Below are 22,377 nucleotides of genomic sequence, written 5' to 3' on the forward strand. Positions count from 1 at the left end.
AATCTATTTTCCTGGAAGGGGGTTTTATAGAGGCCTTATCTTTATCTGTTTATATTCATGCAAAGATTTGGCAATTAAAGAAAAAAGAGGAGGAGGAGGGAGAAGAGGGAGAAGTGTGGAAGCAAGGAGGAGAAGAAAGAGAATTTCAAGATCCAAATTTAGCCGTATATAAGACTATTCAAGATGACCTGTTCTCCTTCACAACTAACATATTCCACTCAACAATCTGTCATGTAATCCCCCACACTCACCCTTATAGTCCTTGGCTTCCTAATAAGTTATAAGGAATAAACACTGAAACTAATTCTAATGCCCCAGCTTCTCCATTATCTACCTCTAATCAGGAGAACTCTTGTCCCTGCCTCTTAGGAGCCTGAAATAGTCCTATTGGTTAAAGGTCACCGCTTTCTAATCACAAACATGACATTGCCTTTGGGTCCTAGGATGCTTGCAAAGATACAAATGTTAGCACACAGCTCAACAAGCGTAGAAAAGGATTTAAGGGGAGTCAATCAGAGCAGTGGGGTGAACTCTGAGTCTTGGTTTCCTCACCTGCCCGAAGAGTTGGTTCTGCTGGGCTTTCTATCTGTTCCTTTCCAGAAGAACTTTGCCAAGGTGACATGGGTCACCCCAGAGAGAGGTGGTCATTCCTCCCAGCCAGGATGTAAGAGCTCTGTTCCTTTCTAGTCTCCACATCAAGCAAGCAAGGCTTCGGCATCTCTGCCACCTCCCACATGGACTTGGAAGTATTAACAATTTTCCAAGGTCAACACTCAGCCCCTCTCCCTTCCTCAGCAGAGTGCCATTTTCAGTCAAGGAAAATTTTCTCCTTCATGTAGAGCCGCTTGCCCTCTGCTTTTTGTCTCCTTCGAGTCCACCTCCTTGGCCCTAATTCTTTGCCTCAGTAAACTAGGAACAACATCAGAAATTGAACAAATTGCAGTGGCCATTTCCACTACCAGAGGTCGGAAGTTGCTCAAGGCCAAATGTTGCAGGGGCATTTGAGGCCAAGAAAAAGCAATTTACTTCTCACAACATTTTATCAAGAAGACAAGTAGAGTCACCCCATTAAAACAAGTCACCTCTTACATTTCCCCGCATCGAGTAGATCCCCTGAGCAGGGAGAGTCAACAATGCCGTTCACTTCAAATGAAGTGGACACAGCCTTGCTTTATAACGGTGGCTCCCACACAAATCAGGGCATCAGGCTCCTGAGCTTCAGATGCGCTCGCTGGAGTTGGGGCTTAAAGATTTGTGTTTCTAATAAACTCCAGGTGATAGGGCCCCTAGTGGCACAGGGCCCCACTTTGGGGACTGCTATTCCATACCATGGTAGCCCTTACATGGGGGTTGGGACACCGGGTGACCCCAACACATTGGCTCATCAGCAAGTCTGCACGGGATAGAGAATTTGATTCGAATAAACCACAGAGGTGAAAATCAATGAGCCAATTTCAAAAGGAGGCACTGGTGGCAAAGAAAACCTTCAATTAGCACATCTGCAACAGAGATCCTTGTCTGATTTTTTTTTTTCTTTTGGCTTCAATAATCTTATCAGCCAGGCACCAGAAGTCCAGCCAGTGATAGGTTTGTAATTGTTTTTAATCACCCTGAAAACTAAATGCTGGTTCAGAGGAGAATTCAATTGATTTGCAGACAGTGTTTACTGCTTTCCCTGTCACCCCACAGACAGCCAATTAATGACATTAAAGATTAATTAACAGAAAAGCCTGTGCCCTACCTGCCAAAGAGATGATTAAACTGGGACTTCTGTGTTTCTTCCCAGAGAGGAAAATAACCCTCAATAATGAAAGGTTCAGAGGCAGCTTTTGTCCTGAGTCCAGAGTCCATCCAAGGCTGGGCCAGAAAGGTTGGGTAAAGAGCAAAGTGGGCAGTGGGTGGGCTCTAGCTGAGGCTTAGCCCTCCCCCAGGGGGCACCGACCTGTGTGCATCCCCATGTGATCCAGCAGACAGGTCCTCCTTGCAGGGGAGTGGGACATGGCACAGCCCCCCAGTGTGCCTTCCCTCAAGATGGTGCAGCCACATCTCCCATCTGGCTCCCCATGCCTGTTCCTGCCCGTTCCTTGCCATCACATCCACTTCCCTAGAAAGTCCTCTGAATCTATAACCATCTTTTATCACGTGACCATGCAGAGGCTGTCCATCCTTTTCTCAAAGAGGCAGGTAGCAAAGGTAAAGTGTGATCATTCCAAACACGTGTAATTAAACAGAAAGGACTCTGAGATCAGGAGAAGGACAGGAACTCGCCAGGATACTCTGGACGCTACCAGTAGCCCACACTGGAGAGCATTTCCTTGTTTACAGTTTGTCTTTCATCTACATTTTATCCCGTTAAATACTCCCCACAGCCTTGAAAGGGGGCATTTTGGGTTTTTTTTTCCCAGCTAAGGAAACTGAGCCAACGTGGGTGTGTGGAGTCCAGAGCAAGGTCGGGGAGGTCAAAGCTTCCCTCCTACCAAGGATGCTGAAGTACCCATAGCTGTGGGCATCTCTCACTGACAGTGCTAAACAAGGGGCTTGGCTCTACCACCCAGTGTGGTTAAAGCAGTTAGTCATGAAAATCTGACACTGAGAGAAAATATAAAATGACATAACTTCTAACTCTAAGCAGCCAACCAATTAAACAATAGAGGTATGAAAAGGCTCTTGCATTAGTAATGATATAATATGGCGCAGCTCTGATGCAGGATACTTTTGAGAATGATAGGGGATGAACAGAAACACGGGCAGCTCATGACTAGTAAACTGCTTCAAAAATGAATTCCCATGATTTTCAGCTTTCAGGTAGAAGTCTTAGGAGCACAGCAGCTGTGTCCACCTTTGATACACATAATGTGATAGTTAAAATGTATCATGGTTTAGCCAAGATGGATTTCTTATATGTTCTTGCCTAGAAAAGATTCTTCAATGAAAAGCCTTTTTTTTTTTTTTTTGTATTGGAAGAGGTATATAATTATAAGGGAAGGAGGCAATAATTCCATTTGAAGCACTGAAGAAAATTTTATGGAGGACGTGATGCTTAAGTTCAACTCTGAAAGACCAGTAGACCATCTATTATAAGATAAAGAACATTTTGAGGCTGAGGGAATTGTTTGCACACATAATAAAGCGAGGCAATATTATGGAAGTAGAAAATGCCATGTTGTGCTTGGAGAACAGTGAGTGATCCTGACTTTGAGGGCAATTTTTATGTTTTTTTTTTAATTTAATTTTTTTCGCTTCAAGAGGAAATGAGTACAGATTCCACAGTACGTTTATTAACACACGGTGTTATCTCCTTTTTATGGACAATTCTCCCAAGAGATTAAATATTTATGAAGTTGCATTTTCTTTCAGATAAAAGATAAAATTTGCTTTAAGTAACATTCAATATAAGAATGATAATGCTGATTAAAAAGGCTCTCAGTTACAATGCCAGATAACATTTGATGTGATTATCACCAAAGTTCCCGAGTCAGCAGAAGACCCTGCAAATAAGTAAAAGTGTAGAATTGGAAATGTCTCAGACCTGATAACAACAGAAATGCCAACAAATAAAAGAGCAAATGTATCTATTCAAATCAACAGGTCACAATGCCTTTCTTGTGCAGTTAAGTGTTAAAGTTGCCATATTTAATTCCCTGCTCAAATTCACGTGCGGGTAGATAGTGAGTTGCAATGAGATAAACAGCCTGGTTCTCAATGCCTCGGTGACTGCCTGATGTTAAGAAAGCACCCCAAAAGTGTTGACCTCCCAGGTGCAAAGTAGAATTAAGAGAATCTTGTTCACTTAATCCATTTACTTAATGCATATTGAATGAATACAGAAATTAATGAATCAAACACAGGCAGAAGGAGACCGTAGAGCATGAGGCTGTGTAGCAGAAGAGCAGAGATTATCGCTGTAAAAGTAAGAGTGGAAATAATTCAATTTTGTAATAGCTAGCAGAGCTGTGAAACCATATGCTATTCTTTCATTCTACAAATTTTTCTTGTACACGTTCTGTGCCAAGAGGTTCTCGGGACCTAGCAATAAATAAAGCTCCTGCCCTCTTGGAAAAAAGACAATAAAAATACATACATCAATCAATTTCAGCCGTGATAAGTATTACAAGGAAAAACAGCAGGCTCGGAGTGCAGAGTGGCAGCCGTGCTAGTTTCGATCAGAGAAAGTGTCTCTTTTGTCTCCATCATTTTCCAGTTTACACAGCGTTTCCATTGACTCCGTTATTTCATTTAACTCTGACATCAGACTGTAATTTAGGTACGACTCCCATTTTTGCTGATGAGAGGACCTGGAGAACTTGACTGACTCGCCCCGCAAGGGGTGGTCACTGTTAAGAAAGGTAACATTGGTTGTTCACTTGGGTATCAAACACCTGTCAAGGTGCTCTGCAAATGTCATCTTCTATAATCCTCATGTGATGTTCGGTGTTTCTGCTTCTCTTAAACTTCCCTGTGGTGGGTTTAAAGTTATTGTCCAAGGTGCAAAGTCAGTAAATGGCAAGAAAAGTCAAGTTCAGGATGGTCGATTCCAAATCTTGTTCCAATCCTACTGCCTTATGGTCAGGATGTTTAAAAAGAAAAAATGCAGGTTGCCTATTCCTTCCCCAGAGGAGAAGAAGGATAGTTTAAGCAGATGGTTGGGAAGTCGAATGGAGCAGAGTTATATATTTGTAAATTCTTTACAACATGATAAACACTTTATTTTCATATCTTTCCTTTGTTGAGAACTATTAAATGTTCACTAAGGAAATCAGGGTAGAGTCTAAATTCCCAGGGCTACCGATGTTTACATTCACCCCAGGCTGGTTTCTATAATGTAAATGATAAAGAGATTTGTTTTTCCTGCTAAGTTCTATAATATCCGTGTGTCTTTCCTAATCACCACGGGCTTTTTGTATCTGTCTTCTTCACTGAAATGCACTTCCTACTGAAGTAAATTTGTTGTCCTTCCTCTAAAAAAAAAAAAAGATTTTATTTCTTTATTGGTGGGGGGAGGGAGAGAAAGCCTGCCGGGGCAGAAGGGTGAGGAGGGAGAGGGACAAGCAGACTCTGGGCTGAGCGAGGAGCCTGACACTGGGCTTGATCCCAGGACCCTGAAATGATGTCCTGAGCAGAAGCCAAGAATCAGAAGCTCAACCCACCCAGTCGCCCCAGCCCTTCCTTTCTACAGGAAGGGATGATGGCAGTGAGGGGAGAAGACGGCCAGGAGGGGAAGACAACACACAGAAGGAAACCAAGTATCCCTACTACTCAGAAAGAGTTGACACATCCGAATTACAAAATACACCAATGAAAATGAGCACATTCAAAGTGATACCAATGTCATAAAAGCATCTGCTAAAGAGATTAAAAGAAGTTAATTTTAGTTTGCTCTCAGAGACAAATAAAGGGATAATATCCACCTGGCAAACAAATTACTAAACAAACACGGATTTTTTTTTAAAGATATTTATTTATTTATTTATTTATTTATTTATTTGACACACAGAGAGAGAGAGAGATCACAAGTAAGCAGAGAGGCAGGCAGAGAGAGAGGGGGAAGCAGGCTCCCAGCTGAGCAGAGAGCTCGATGCGGGGCTCGATCCCAGGACCCTGAGGTCATGACCTGAGCCAAAGGCAGAGGCTTAACCCAATGAGCCACTCAGGCACCCCCAAACACGGATTTTAAAAGGACCATAAAGAAACAATTAACAATCTTTGAAATGAAAGATACAATAATTAAACTGGAAACCAAAACCAAAAAGAAAACAAAACAGGAAAACTTCCATGACCAAGACAACTACTATAATCCCAGAGAACTCTTATTCTGTTGTCTCTAAAGTGCTTCTGAAAACTGCTAAATGTATCATTAGCAGGAGCCTTTGTTCTTTAAATTCTGCAAACTGAGGAGACAAACAACCTAACAGGAGAGTAAAAACCACAGGCCAGCTGACAATGGAGAGAGAAAACCCAAATTGTTCGTAAATATTTAAAAACTTGCTTAATCTCACTCTTTCAGAAGAAACGCAATTTGAAACAGTAATGGGCCCTTGTTTCCCCACAAATCAGAGCAGAAGAATGAAAACATCTCACAAAAGTAAGTATTGGTGAGGTTGTAACCCTGGGAAGCGCCACTGTCTACACAGACATACAAGCTGGGGGAGCCTCTGTACCAGCATGGAGGAACATAATTTGCTGCCTCTCTTTGGAGAGCAGAATATCTCTGGATATTCTGGAAATATCCAGAAAAATTGAAGGTTCAGACACTTTTCAATCCAACATTTCCATTTCTAGATATCGACCCTAGAGAAAGCTCATGTAAACATAAGGAGATGCATAAGGAGAATTTTCAATATGGCATCAGTTATAATAACAAACAAAAGTTAAAGCACAGCAATTAGTCATTAGAAAGAGAAAAGTGAATGAAAGTTTCAAATAGGAGCATGGGGGGCGCCTGGGTGGCTCAGTGGGTTAAGTCTCTGCCTTCGGTTTAGGTCGTGATCCCAGGGTCCTGAGATCGAGCCCCGCATTGGGCTCTCTGGTCAGCAGGGAGCTTGCTTCCTTCTCTCTCTCTGCCCGCCTCTCTGTCTACTTGTGATCTCTGTCAAATAAATAAATAAAATCTTTAAATAAAAAATAGGAACATGGATGTATCTCAAAATATTATATTGAGATGAGCTAGCAAGTCACAGAAGGATATGCCCCACATGATGCTACTGGTAAAAATTTAAAAGCAGATCAAAAATATGATATGCCTTTATGGATACGTCCATGAGTGGTAAAATCATCAACAACAAATTGAAGGACTTTTGGCATCATGGTACTCGGGAAAGAAATAATAAAAAATAAGTTTAATATGGAAACATGAGATTTTAAGTGTCTCTGTGATATTTTATTTCTTCAAAACAACTGGCGGGAGATTGAATAGTCGAGGAAGATAGAGTACCCCTACTACCAGCATGGTTCTAGATGGTCACCCAAGTTAATACACAGGAGAAGCTTCTGTGCTGGGGGACCAGGGTGGCCTTTTCCCTGCAAGGTACATACTGCAAGGAATTGATAGCCACGTGAGACCAAGTGAATCTTGAACCCCATGTAACACTGAACATCAACTCTAGATATAGATATACTGTGGGCCTAAATGTAAAATAAAAATAAAAGAACTTTAAGGAAAATATGTCTATGACCATATGGTAGGCAAAATTCCTAAATACAATATCCAAAAAAAAATCTAATCATAGAAAAAATGACACACTGGACTAAGAATTTATGTTTATGACATGCTATCTTGATTGTGAAAAGGCAAACCACAGACACTATTGAAATGCATCTATTTGCATATGCCCAAATGCATGTGTGTATATACAAAGAACTATAATAAAAGTAGTTTTTAAAAGAAAGAGGACCTCACAGAAGAAAACAGGGGAGGGTAATAAAACTTAACAGGTGATTCACAAAAGACAATATTAAAGTGGCTAAAAAAAATCAAAATAAAAAGGACTCATGTTTCTTAATCATCAGGGAAACACCAAGGAAAACCACAAGGTAACAGTGATTCATACACACCCAAAGGGCTACAACACAATAGAGACCATACCCAGTGTCAACAATGATGTGAGATGGCAGGAACTTTCATAAGCTGCTGATTAGAATGCAAAGCAGTTCACTTTGGAAACTCTTTAGTAGGACTGATTCAAGCTAACTCCTCTGGGACCTAGAAATTCCATTCCTGGGTATATACTTAACCTTCATTGAAAGATGTATCCAGGAATATTCAAGCCTCCTTTATTCAGGACAGCCCCGGTGGAGGCAACGCAAATGGGTATCCACAGCAGGATATGAGATAAACTTGACCTATCTGTGCAGGTGCGTTCTGTAGAGCAATGAGAAGGCTCCACACATAAGGACACATTGCGACAGAGCTGAATCTCACCACATAATGAGCAAAAGAAGTCACAAAGAAGACAGTTCCTGCTGTATGATTCTAATTACACCAAGTTCAAACACTTGGAAAACTAATCTTTTGAGCTAGGAGTCAGTCTGGTCTGGAGCGAGGAAGCTGCTGGGAGAGGAGGGGCCCCAGTGAGTACCACACTGTTTCCCCTAAAATCTCTCTCTCTTGGTCTGGGTGTGGATTACATGGATGGGTTCACTTTGTGAAAATTTATCAAGCTGATTCTACGTCAAAAAGTTTTCAGTCTTCAGAAAAGCAAAGACAAAAGTAAAACTTGTGGAAACAAAGGAAGGAATGCAGGCCAGATCCCTGGAGGACTAAAGCAAAGAGAAGGGGCCAGCAGCAGCCTTGGGAAGAGGGCAGGCAACCTTTCTCCTGGGTGCCTTTTATCCACCGCCATTAGGCTGTTGGCTCTAGCCCTTGGAGCTCCCAGCAGAGAGAAAGAGCTCTCTAAATTCATCATGAGAACGAAAAGATTTTAAGGTGCCTGTTTCTAAAGCACACTCAATCTTTTTATTTGGTACAGGCAATGTCTATACAGTGGAAGCTCCTTTCAGGTTCTGCACTGAAGCCTGTGGCTTTTTCAATTGATATTGAAATGTGGCCTTGGCTCTGTTTAGCTCTTAGAGGAGATGTTTTAAATTGCTCAGAGGCAAAATGGAAAACTCCAGGCTGAGTTGTTAAAGCTCTGCTTGGGATGAACCAGGGAAGCTGATCCTCTGTCACATGGTTCTTTCTGTGAATTGGTTTATGCAAAGCCCTACAGCCTAAGTTCTCTCTGCAACTTCTTTGCTCTTTATACAAAGGATTCTGGAACAATCTACTGGACCTCCAGATCCACTGAAAGGGATGTGGAAAGCACTCTCATAGATGAACCTCAGTATTTTACAGATTCACACACTTATTTGCTATTTCAGCAAATAGCTACTGGATGGCTCCTAGGCTGGATCATCTCCTAGGAGCATGGCGGAGGACAGATTTGAGTAGGAAGCCCCATGGCATGCAGGAAAGGGGGCCACAGCACCAATGATGAAGTGCCAGAACCTAAGTCAGGTTCGGTGGGGTGAGGAGGTTCGGAGCCGACGACTAAAGAAAGAATTCTTAAGACGTCGTTGGTGCAAAATGGTGGTTTATTAGAGCACGGGGACAGGACCCGTGGGCAGGAAGAGCTGCTGCCCCGGGTTGTGAGGAGTGGTTGGTTATATACACAGGAGTTGGGTAGGTGAGGACAAAGGGGTGTTCAGAAGGGCTATTGGGGCAAAGAATACTATCAGAATATTGAAGGCTTAGTTACTATCAAGTAAAGACAATTGAGAGTCTCCTGGTGGAATGTTACATTCCTGCTATCAAGCATCCCTGTTAATGAGATTTAGGTTTAGAAGAAATTTAACTTTATTTACTTTTCCTTCTACTTCCACCTCCTTTGGTTTTTTATGGAGGGGAGGGTGACATTAGGCTTGAGGAACTGAGTTCTGTGTCTTTGGAAATTGGGCTATTGATAAGGTAACTTCTTTGTTGTAATCTCAAGGACATTTGCAAACCAAGGGAGACTCCTGTCTTGCAGGATTGTGATCTCAGCAAGTTAACTATTTATCATTTTATGGCAGTCAGGGGTGCCTGAGGAATGCTACACATATGGAGGGGAGCGGATGAAAGGGGGGGTGCAAGGCGCCAGCTTTTGCTTTGTCTTTAGCCAGCCTCCTGATCCCTCATCATCCCCCCCTGAACAATTTTGACCCTTAAATCTTTAAGGTGGTTGAAGGTGGAAGGTCTCATCTTCTGTAACTTCTTCATGCTGAATAGGGGCGTAGAGCTGTCCCTACCTGCTCGTGTCAATATTGATCAGGGTAGGAATGTATAGGGGAGTTACGAAAGGTGGAGGCAGCTGAATCCAGTGCTGACAGTGAAGAGGCGTCCTTGCGCGCGACAAGGATCGTCTGTCGTGGTGAAGTCATTGTAGCAATGGAGTCTCGGCACCAAGTAGAGAAACATGGAACAAAGCAACATATTAAGGTTAATAAGGTGATAAGAATGAGAAGCCCGAAAAGGAGATTTGGCCATAGTCCTCCTTCAAACCAGGAACTTAACCATTCACTGAGAGAGAGAGAAGGATCTTGTAGGGCCTTAATTTGGGTATTCATATTTTTATTAGTCCTGTGACATTTTTGTGATAGTCTGGGATGTACACACAACATTCTGTCTTGATAATTGCGCATGTGCCACCCTGGGCTGCTGTCAGGACATCTAAGGCCATCCTATTTTGTAGGACTGCCTTGCGTATTTATGAGACTTCGGTATTAAGGAGGGAGATGCCATTTAGTGAATCATTGAGTGCCTTTGTAGTATATTTATTAAGGGCTTCTACATGCCACATGACATCCTCTAGTCCCGCAGATGGAACAAAAATGGATGCTAAGTGATCATACCATTTAAAAACAGATCGTGTCCATCTTTGTTTCAAGTTGGGGAGATTAGCTGGAGTTTAATAGTTTTAGTAATGTGCCCATGGATCCAGGCAAATTCTAAAGTACAGTGACCTATCTACCCTGGAGGAAGCCAGGGCCACAGGTTGGTTCCACATATCCAGTGGGTTCCGTTTGGAGCTGGCCATCTGATGCCAGGTCACCTTGCCCAGTCAGTAGCAAACCAGTCAGTAGCCTGGAGTACTATTACTTGGGAACACATTTCTAGTGAGCCATCCTAGACATCGTGTGTTATTTGCCCAAGTACCACTCATATGATTCCTTTGTTCCCAGCATAAAACTGCCTTCTGACTGAGCTGTCCAATCATGGGTGTAAGCCACAGATGTGTATCCCAGATTTGATATATGCCATTCTTAGTATAGCGATGAGGAGGGTTTTGGAACTTAGGCCCATATTGGATTGGGGAGTTATGGCTTGATAGCAATCCTCTTTCCTTCCAAATAGCTCCATGGGCATGTAGTACCAGGAAAGCATATTTGGAGTCAGTATAAATCTTAATTCTTAGGCTTTGGCAATTGCAAAGTGCTAGTGAGCACTATGGCATACCTACCCTATCTTTATTTTTTTTTCTATGAAAACTATTGTCATCAGAAAACCAACTGTCATTCGTATTTTTAACAGGGGCATCTTAAATCTGGGCAAACAGAGTAAGCAAGATCAATAACCTTTTTTGCTCTATAGAGAAAGAAGTACAGTGGTCAGGTTCAGGCATACAGGTAACTAGGTTTAAAGTTTGACAAGTTTTAAGTATTATTTCTGGCATATCTGTAAGTATGGCCCAATATTTAATTAGTTGGCCACCATTATCCATTGGTGGCCTTTGGCTTCTAAGACAAATCTGGACCTGATGTGAAGTTATTACAGTCAGGGACTGTTCCATAGTGAGCTTTGAGGCTCCTTTTATGAGGGCTGTTCTATGCTTAGCTAAAGCATCTGTTTGCAATTGCACCTCAACAGAGGTGACTTCTAGGATAAATATGACTAAGGAATGAAACCAATAAGAAGACCTTTGAGTGGTCCAGCCTTAAAAATATCCTGATTACAGAGGATCACTGGCAAGTGAGAAAACTTGTCAAGAGATAAGGGGAGTCCCCCATGCATCATCCAATCCACTCATAAAGAAAGTGGGGTCATCCATTATCTCCACAAGTCCATAGTTAATCCTATGGAGTGTGGTATGGTGGATTTTAGGCAATTTCATTATCCCAGCCACACATAAGGTGTTAGTTAAGTTATACAATTGTAGGGGAATCAATCCCATCTTCCAGTTGTTTAATCATGTGCTGTGGGGTCTGCTAATATCCCCACAAAATAAAAAAGCAAGAAGATCATCTAAATGAGCTATTGTGTACCTTCTCTGAAGTTTACCTCAAATTGTTTAGCATAGGTAAACAAACATTTAAAGACAATCAAATCTAGAATTTAACATCCATAAAGGTGTGTTACTAAAACAATTTTTCTCTCTAAAATAACCCTCATTTACAGAGATAGCCAAATCAGGACTAATTCACTTGTGAAACAAGTCCAGTTTTAACAAACTTGGCCCATTATTTACATAAGCTCAGCAAGAACAGTTGAGTGTGATCATATAGATCTTTTAGAATCTGCTTTGCTGGAACTTCTTTTCTTTTTTTTAGTATATGTGCTGCCGAAGCGAGCACTACTTTGCTGGAACTTCTTATAAGGAATCTCTAGGTTGAACTTTTAGTAGCCTCTCTGGGCCAGAAGCCAAGCCCTGTACTTGCCATCAGGCATGCCTGCAATACCTGTTGATTTGGGCGAGTTCCTTTTCTGAGTCTCCGCACCTACCAAGGAGTGACATTCTTTACTCACCTGGTGAGACTTCTGGGAATTCTGTAAGCAAGGTATCAGGCTAACAGTCCCAAGGGGCTTTATAGCTCCAGGTTTCATAAAGTCAACCTTAGTTCTTTTAAAGCTGTCTGGTCATATCTGAGTCTATGCATGTCTTTCTCAAATATGACATTCCAGCCAAAGCCTTGGTATAATAACCCATGTTTCCAATGGTGTCCTGTTAAAGGAGAACAGATTCTTATTGAACTTATGCAAATGACTGATTGCCATGGAAGAATGAATACTTACTGAGACCTTTTGGTTTCAGAGGGTTCAGATAGAGAGAAAAGCTTGAATGCTTTGAGCACTTTTACATCTCTATATAAGTTACAGATAACTAGGAGGAAGTATCCCTAGTCTGGAAGAGCAAACATTAGAGAGAACCAGCAATGTTTAAAGTAAGATAAAACATTAAGGGACACAACACTATAATCTTTTAGTTCATTTAGTCCCATATTACTAATTCTGGTGAATGCGGCTTTAGTCAGTTTTGGAAATTCTTACCCATTTCAGTTTTAGGATTTTCAAGTATATCAAATATCTGTATTTGTCCTGAAATTCCTTTATAGGAATCTCCTTGAAGATAAAACTCATTTTACAAGAGAATTAAAACAATTATAAATGACAAAAACTCAGAATGGATATGGTTAGAGCTAAAGAGACACGGGAGTTTACAAATTAGCTGCAAGGAAATCAGGTTATTTCTGTGATACATAACATTTCCATAATTACAGTATCAAGCGATGATCTCTCAAAACGTTAAAACTTTAGGAAGTGTGTAGAATCTCTAGAATAGTTATAGTGTTTTCCCAAATGTAATCCAAGGTTTATCATTGGTTCAGTAGTACTTCATGAGCAACTTCACATACCAAGGAAAAGCCTGAGTTAAAGAGATTTACAATTTAAATCTTGTCAACATTTGCTAAAATCTTATGAAGTTTTAAAGCACATGCCTAAATATAATTAGGGATGTTAAACACGTGATAAAACAAAACATAGAAACTGGGTTTTCTGGGCTGGCAAAGAGAAAACCATTTACATTTTCTTAACAGCAGATCAATTGATCTAAGAAAACATTGTCCTTTTGAACAGAGACAATTTCAGTCTTGTACCAATGTACCTTTAAAACCCATTCATTTCAATCTTAGTTCATTCTTGACCATAGCTAAAATTCCTTTTCTGAAGATTTCCCTTCACAAACCTTCTACAACTTTCCTTTGCATTCAGGTTTTGTCCCAAGCCATTTCCTTCCAAACACCATCTCATTTAGGACAAAATTACCTTCCCTTACCTTCAACAAAATGTATTCCCATTCCTTAAATCTTTCTTACATATCTCCTACTTTCCTACATACAGTTTCCCTTTATTTCCATCAGTCTTAGTTACACTAAGCAGGACTTTGTATTCTTAGAAACACCTTTAGTTATTAACCAATTGTGAACTGTTACAACAATTCTTTAGATGACAAATTTATGAAACAGTGCAAATTTATGAAAAGTGCAAAACACGTTTACCAACAGATTTAAATACTCTTAGTTTCTTTGCAGTAAGAAGTCAAAAGCACAAACCTACATCCAATAATTAACGACTTAGCATTTTATCCTGTTTGGTTAAGAGACAGATGCCCACAATTTAATTCTATTTGTCATCCAAGCAAAACTTTAAAATTTTCAGGTTACCAAAGACTTTGAAAGCTACTTCAGCAATTACCCATTAGAACTTTGAGACAGACAATTAACCATCAGTTTAGTCATTTCTTTCCTAACAAATTTTAATAACACAAGCTTATTTGACCTTCAGTAAACTTTGATAGAATAAAGCTTCACATTTACTGCTGTTAACTTCAAAGATGCATCTATCTTAATTAAACCAACAAACTTAACTTAGTTCCAATACTGATTTACGTTCCACCTGGGCCCACAGCAATTTGAATGTTTACCTGAGACATGCGTGGGAAGATCTGGAGTGGGTGTGTTAGGTCCAGGGGGTGCTCTTCTTGCTCCTTGACAGTGAAGAGAGAAGGATCTCTGGTGCATGATCTAGAGGCTAGTCATGCAGGCTGCATGCACCTTGGTGCAGAAACAGAAGGGGAAAACAGGAAGCAAAGTGCTGCCACGAGGCAGAGAATGGATTCCCGGTTTCAGAGCTCATAAGCCCCAACAGAGGAGCAGACGCCATGCTTTCCCACCAGCAATGGGGGAGGGGTTAGGCAGTCCAAGTCAGGCCAGAGAACACAGGGAAACTTCCCCAAAACAAAGAGAGTTTCGGCAGCTGCTTGGGAATATTCCTTATGGTCTCTGTCTCGAGTTAGACCAAACCCAGTTGGCTCCAGTTATAGCCATTAACACGGGAAGTGAGTGAGGGAGAAGCTCCCACATCTATTAAGAGAAACAGAAATAAGGTCAGAGTCCCCTTTGCTAGGGATGGCCCAGCAGCCTGGGTTTACTAGAAGAAGGCTTATTTACGTAATTATCATTGAATATGTCAGGAGAAAGTTTACTAGCTGACTCATTTGGGCAAACACATTCCACAAAAGCCCCTTAGTCTGGGGTCCTGGTGTAGAGCAATGAAGGCCTAGGTATGAGCAGTGAAGGTATCCTAGGTCCATTTGCCCTGTTTCCTGCAGAGGAGATCTAACTGATAGATCCCACTGAGGCCATGCAGTGTTACAGGAGCTCAGTCCTTTCCTAAGTTTTGCAATCCAAATTATTTCCAGTGGGTTAAAAGGCACCCCAAGGTAGAGTCCTTGGGAACTGAAGAAGCCTACTGAGGCCATGCTTCCAGAAAAGTAATGAAGGTCCATTACCAAATCCCCCGACTCCTGGGTGGCATCCCACACAGGGTATGTCAGAGGTTTTAGGTGTCAAAAGCGACCTGAGGCGTCCCTCAAGATACGCTATTGATCACCATCCTGCCTCCTCCAAAAGGCATTCCTGCCGGCATCCCTCCACTTCCCATTGCATCCTAGGCTACAGATGGGTGCCTGGTGAATGGAATAAAATGCTTGTGCCATGCTATTGTTATGTCCTGAAGACTGCATACTGTTTTGCCATATTAACCCATGGAAATACTAGAAAAGTTTGGCAAGGGGAAATTACCCAATTTCATAGCTTTAGGCAGTTTGTAGAAGACACTGACATGAAACAGTAAAGTCTGAAATCCATCATGGTCTATGTGACATTCCAACACATGTGGTCCTTACAGCCAACTTCTCTAGGAAACGGTCCCCGGTTGCGTTTTAATTCAATCGGGCACTGGTTTCGGCCGGCTCCCAGTGGAGGTCTCGCGGCCAGAAGTGGCTAGGCCAGGGATGTGGAGGGGATCACATTAGATCAATCAGGAGGAAACCTCACACGGGAGTCTTAAGATTGGCAGCCATCCTGGTGACTTAGTTGGCTGTCCCGTGCCCAAGAGAGACAACTTTCTATAAGAACAGGAATAGAGTGAGGCCATCAAGTTTCTGGGTCTTATTGCCATTCCAGCCAGGATACTAGCTTACAGCCAAAAGGCAGACGCTCTCCTCCCCATAGGGTAGCCATGGGCTAGAGGATTACAGCCTGAGCAATTGACATGCAAGTGTTCCAATAAGATCATAGTCCTTGAAAAAGCCCTGGAATGAGAGTAAAGGAAAAGGAGAGAAAGTACTCACCAATTTTGCACTGAAGCTCAGAGTCCAAATGTAAAGACTCCCAAATCTCCTGGCTGGCTCGCCAAAAATGATAAAGTCCCAGAACCTAAGTCAGGTTCGGTGGGGTGAGGAGGTTCGGAGCCGACGACTAAAGAAAGAATTCTTAAGACGTCGTTGGTGCAAAATGGTGGTTTATTAGAGCACGGGGACAGGACCCGTGGGCAGGAAGAGCTGCTGCCCCGGGTTGTGAGGAGTGGTTGGTTATATACACAGGAGTTGGGTAGGTGAGGACAAAGGGGTGTTCAGAAGGGCTATTGGGGCAAAGAATACTATCAGAATATTGAAGGCTTAGTTACTATCAAGTAAAGACAATTGAGAGTCTCCTGGTGGAATGTTACATTCCTGCTATCAAGCATCCCTGTTAATGAGATTTAGGTTTAGAAGAAATTTAACTTTATTTACTTTTCCTTCTACTTCCACCTCCTTTGGTTTTTTATGGAGGGGAGGGTGACATTAGGCTTGAGGAACTGAGTTCTGTGTCTTTGGAAATTGGGCTATTGATAAGGTAACTTCTTTGTTGTAATCTCAAGGACATTTGCAAACCAAGGGAGACTCCTGTCTTGCAGGATTGTGATCTCAGCAAGTTAACTATTTATCATTTTATGGCAGTCAGGGGTGCCTGAGGAATGCTACACATATGGAGGGGAGCGGATGAAAGGGGGGGTGCAAGGCGCCAGCTTTTGCTTTGTCTTTAGCCAGCCTCCTGATCCCTCATCACCAACATTTGGACTCAGGGCTCTGGCCCTCCTGGAAAGCGCTGTTTCTAGTCCCACTGCCTTACCTCTCCTCCATACCTCTGAAATATAGGATACCTTCTTAAGTAATTTTAAAACTATGAAGCCCAAAGGAAATGTCAGGGAAAGAGTCCTTATCTAGTTGTCAAAATGACAAAGAGTTGGACAAGATAGGAGCAAAGTGTGGCAAGGAGATTTTCTTTTGTTTTTTCCTTCTTTTACAGTTGGGAGAAGGTGGGAAAAAAAGGTGGTTTTCTACCCATTATTCACTTCCAAAATATAGGTCAGATGTGCATGATCAGTACCAGAAAAGAATCAAAGAGACATATGGTCCTTTCAAAGGAAAGATAAATAGGAAGGCCATAACACTAAACGTTCCCTCGCATAGACTTTAACTTTCTCCAAACAAGACAAATGCAGTTTTCCAATGAATATCCAAGTTGTGGTAGGCAGTCTCACCTGTTACACGAGATAATTAGAATGTCAGAGATGCTCTGGGCAGAAAGGACATGTCACCCTGGAGGGCCTTCCCATCACAGAACATTCTCTCCATAGTACCCTGGACAAGTGACCATGCCATTGTTGAACAAAATTTCTTTGATAGATGTTCTCTACTAAATTAAGCCAAAATGTCCCTCCCTGTAATTTTTGTCCTCATTCTGAATTTTTTCCTATGGGAGAAGCATATTAGAGGTGTAATTCCTCTTTACTTTGACAGTTCTTTAAGGATTTAAAAACCACAAGTTTATTATCTACCCCTGGCCTTCTCTTGTCAAAATTAGAACTGGATCCCCTAAGATTATGTTTCATTTGCCAGTGAGTATAATTTTTTTTCAAAGACCAGTTAAATGATAAGAATTAACCTTTATCTTTGGATTATAAAATTTGTAAATATTCAGTGCAAAAATAAACTTAAAATCCACATAAACATGAAGATGTAATAAAAATCATCAATAAATCTATTACTCTAAAAAAGCTACTATTTTGTTACATAGTTCTTTGAACAAGTTTCTATGCATATTTGTAAGTAGAACCTGCATATTTTTAAATGGGTCCATATCATACATGTTTGTCTCAAACCTTAAAACTTCACTTATTACATAATGGATATTTTTCTTATCAAAAGTGGTACATTGGATAGACTTCAGTTCTGGAGAAAGATGACATAAGACTCAATTTTCTTGTTCTTGGTTCAACTTAATACCCTGGAAATTATTCAGCAGACAAGGATAAAAGGACTTTGAAAGCTGGAAGCAAGAAGGTAGACTGGCTTGCCATCCTAAGAATGAGGAACAAAAATGTGATGAGTTCACTGAGTTATAGTCTTGTCTCCCCAATACCCCTGTGTAGGCTCTGGAGAGACCACAACCCAGAACCACACACACAAAGAGAAAAACAAACAAATAAGCAAAGCCTGTGTTGTCTGGTGAAGGGACTGGTAAAGAGAAGTCCTTCTCCATCTCTCTCTAAACCAGCAAGTGGTCTGACCCATGTGAACCAGAGCAGTGAATCCCAGGCAATCCCAGTTCCCACCCACAACCAGGCATTGGTGAGCAGATGACAGCAGCATCAGCATGGAAATCTCTGTCTCCCTGATCTCCACCCAGTGGCATAGGCCACTCAGGTCAAATGGTTTCTGACCTGACCCCCCCCCCACACACACACACAGAAGGTAGCCCAGTGACTCAGGTAATTCAGATAAATGCCTTTCCCCCATGCATATGTCACCAGCTGGAATTGAGTTAGAATTCCCATCAGTGCCAGGAAAAGAAGGAGGAGGAAGAGGGAGGGGGAGGAGGAATGAAAGGAGGAGGAAGGGAGAAGAGGAACAGGGGAGACAGAAGAGGAGAAGGAGACAACATTGCAAGGGTTCTGAACACTAAAAAGTGTCATTGGAAATAAAGCTTATAAAAATAGGCTAGAACTTAGAATAATAAACCTGAACAAAGCCACTGCTGGCTAAAATAGAATATTTAAATAGGATTAAGCATCTCCTAACATAATAACCAAAGTGTCCAGAATAAAATAAAGCATTACTTGTGCAAGAAACCAAGAAAATGACTATGTGATTGAAAAAAGACAATCAACTGATATCAACATTGAGATGAATCAGGTGTTAGGATTACCTAAGGATTTTAAAGCAGCTGTCATAAAAATGTTCTAACAATCAATTATAAATTCTCCTGGGGAAAACAAAAAGGAAAAGATAGCCAAACCCAGCAAAGACATGAAAGTCATAAAAAGGAATTAAATTGGGAAAATGTAACTAAAAAAATAAAATCACCAAAATTTAAAGTGATCTGGATGGACTTAAGAGTAGAGTGAAGATAACAGAGGATAGAATCAGTGAGCTTGCAAACAGATCAATAGAACGTTCTCAATCTGAACAGAGGGAAAAAAATAGACCAAAAAAAAAAAAAAATGAACAGAGTCTCAGGATCTCTGGGACAATAACAAAGAAAAAAAAAAAAAGCAAATATTTGTATCATTGGAGTTCCAGGAGGAGAAGTGTGGGATTTAAAAAAAATTATGACTTCAAGGGTCATCTGGGTGGCTCAGTGGGTTAAGCCTCTGCCTTTGGCTCAAGTCATGATCTCAGGGTCCTGGGATTGAGCCCTGCATCCAGCTCTCTGCTCAGCAGGGAGTCTGCTTCCCCCACTCCCCGCCTGCCTGTCTGCCTACTTGTGATCTCTCTCTCTGTCAAGTAAATAAATAAAATCTTTAAAAAAAGAAATCATGACTTCAAATGTTTCAAAATTGCTAAAAGGCATAAATGTACAGATTCAAGAAGCTAAATGAACTTCACATAGAGTAGGTTCATATGAATAAATTCACGTGGAGATACAACATAATTAAATTTCTTAAAACTAAAGACAAAGAAAAAATCTTAAAAATAACCAGACAGAAGAGACACATTATGCATAATGGAACACCAATTCAAATGACAGTGGATTTGTCCCCTGAAACCATGGAAGCCAGATGATGTGGCACCACAATCTTGCAGATGTGGAAAGAAAAGAATGGTCAACCCCAAATTCTATACCTGGCAACACTATCCCTCAGGAATGAAGGGGGAAGACAGACATTCTCAGATGAAGGAAAACAAAGAGAATCTGTTGGTGGTCCATCTACCCTTCAAGAATGGCCATTAGAAGCTCTCCAACAGAAAGTTAACAATAACATAAGCAGTCTGGACCCACCATAAATAAAAGAGGGATAACAGAATGGGTGAAAATAAAAGTAAACCTAAAAGGTTATCCTCATCTCATGGATTCTCTTAATTTTATTTTTATATTATTTACATTATAACAAGATAGTACATATGCTCAATGCATGTAGAGAAAATACTTAAGACAATTTTATTTTAAAAGTAGGGAAGTAAAGGGATCTAAGTAGAATATATGATATATATATATATATATATATATATATATATATATATATATATACACTAGGTATATTCTAGGTACTAGAATAGGTACTATTATAGAATAGAATACTACTATAGAATAGAATAGAATACTACTATAGAATAGAATATTCTAGGTACTAGGTATATTCTAGGTACTAGGTACTAGGTATATTCTAGGTACTAGGTATATACCTAGTACCTAGAATAATTAGTAAGAACAGTATGGAAAGTGATATATTCACAAATATTGTGAACAGTATGGAAAGTGATATGTTCACAAATATTATAGGTAAATCAAATCTAAATATTTTAAGTAGCCCACATGAAAGCATGAAAGAAATACAGAGGCACAAGGATGCCTGGGTCGCTCAATCAGTTAAGTGTCTGACTCTTGATTTCAGCTCTGGTCGTGATCTCATGGGTGGTGGAATTGAGCTTCCCATCAGACTACACAGTCAGCCCAGAGTCGGCTTGAGATTCTCTCTCTCTCTCTCTCCCCATCTCCCCACTTGCATGCTTGTCCTTTCCCTAAAATAAATAAATAAATCTTAAAAAAAAATACAGAGGAACAGAAAGCCAAAGGAACAAAAAGAATACAAATAATAACATGGCAGATATGAGCCCTAACATATCTATATTTACTATAAATGGGGGGAAGCTGTCCCGATTTCCCAACTGGATAAAGTGTATTCTGATTAGTTTCATGGTGATACTGGGCAAAAACTGTATAATTACATAAGTGCATGTCAGGTCAACTCAGTGGAGAAAAAGACCAGGGAATTTGTTGGTGTGGAATGATATAACCCATTTTGTGAAAACCTACAGACAAGTAAGAGTCAAGTTAATAAATACTAATAACTATATTTTGGTTATTTAAAAATACATAGTAGTAATTAGCTAGCTGTAAAACTCACTAATTCCGAAGTGCTTTACATATTTACCTAATATCTAGATAGGTAAATTAGTAACTAGTGTATAAAAGATTTTTAACAAAAATTTTCACATTTACTCTTTTGAGCCTCACATCAAAACTATAAGTTAGATGTTTATAATCCTCAACTGAAATTTAAAGAAACCTCTAAGTTCAGGCTGCTTGCAAGTTACAGTCCTGAGACCCCAACCAACATCTTCTAACCCAATATACCGTCATTATTCTACCTTATCATGTCTTTATCCCAGAGCCTTCAGGGAATGCAGTAACTCTCAGTATTTCTTGCAAGACTGAAAAGACATGAGATATCCCGGCATATAGAGTTTATGGCATTATAAACAATAACCCCACAGGCGTGATTAAACCACAGCTGGGGAATAAAACCTTCTAGATTTGGAGAAGGACTTTCTGAATATCCTAAGTTCAGTGGAGGGGCTTTCACTGGCTCTTCAAAGGGACTTTTTTCCACTTCTGAGTATTTATCTGAAACAAATGAAAACGCCAATTCAAAAAGATATATTCACTCCTATGTTCATTGCATTATTACTTACAAAAGCCAAGATATTCGAGCAACCCTAGTGTCCATCAACAGATGAAAGGATAAAGAAGATAGGGTATATATACACAGGGGAATATTGATCAGCCATGAAAAAGAACAAGATCTTGCCATTTGCAACAAAATGCACAGACCTTCAAGGCATGATGCTAAGTGAGCTAAGTTAGACAGCGAAAGACAAATATCATAGTATTTCAATTATATGGGGAATCTAAAAATCAAAACAAACTGTTGGCACCAAAGTGGGGAAGGGTTGGGGGCAGGAGGGATGGGCCAGTAAATTAGATGAAGGGAATTAAGAGGTACAAACTTCAAGTGATAAAGTAAGTCATGAGAACATCATGTAGAGCAGAGGGAATAAAGTCAATAATATCGTAGTAACCTTGGATGGTGACAGATGGTGACTAGATTTATCATGAGGATCATTCCATGATGTATGCAAATATTGAATCACTAGGATGCATACCTGAAACTAATAAGATATTGTATGTCAGGTACACTTCACTAAAACAATTTTGAAAATTTAACACACGTGTTGAACGTCTGTGTGCTAGGATCTGTGCAGGACATTGTGTGGAAAGACAGAAGAACGGAAAAGATGAATAAATGCCTAGGTCACGGTAATTGTATCAGTCATGAGATTCAGTCAGAGAAGCAGAACCACTCTGTGTGCTGTAGGGTAAGGATTGGGTACAGGACTTTGACCTTCACAACTGTGGAGTTGCTGAGGGAAATGAAGATGCAGTAGGGGAGCTGGAAAGTCCAAGGAAAGGTCACCCACC

The 22,377-nt window shown here is 40.7% G+C and overlaps 1 long non-coding RNA gene and 1 pseudogene across 2 annotated transcripts in view; one reads left to right on the plus strand and one right to left on the minus strand.

The window, feature by feature from the left end:
* LOC309867648 (myocyte-specific enhancer factor 2A-like) overlaps nucleotides 1–22,377 on the plus strand; it is a 301,652-nt pseudogene that overhangs the window by 88,722 nt on the left and 190,553 nt on the right. The gene's annotated exons all lie outside the window — the stretch shown is intronic.
* Nucleotides 9,052–13,321, minus strand: LOC309867185. Its single transcript, XR_014313030.1, has 2 exons — nucleotides 12,088–13,321; nucleotides 9,052–12,035 (listed from the first exon to the last, which is right to left on the minus strand). It is a non-coding gene; the product is annotated as an uncharacterized lncRNA (long non-coding RNA).

Source organism: Mustela nivalis (assembly GCF_964662115.1).
Source record: "Mustela nivalis genome assembly, chromosome: 6".
Taxonomy (NCBI): Eukaryota; Metazoa; Chordata; class Mammalia; order Carnivora; family Mustelidae; genus Mustela; species Mustela nivalis.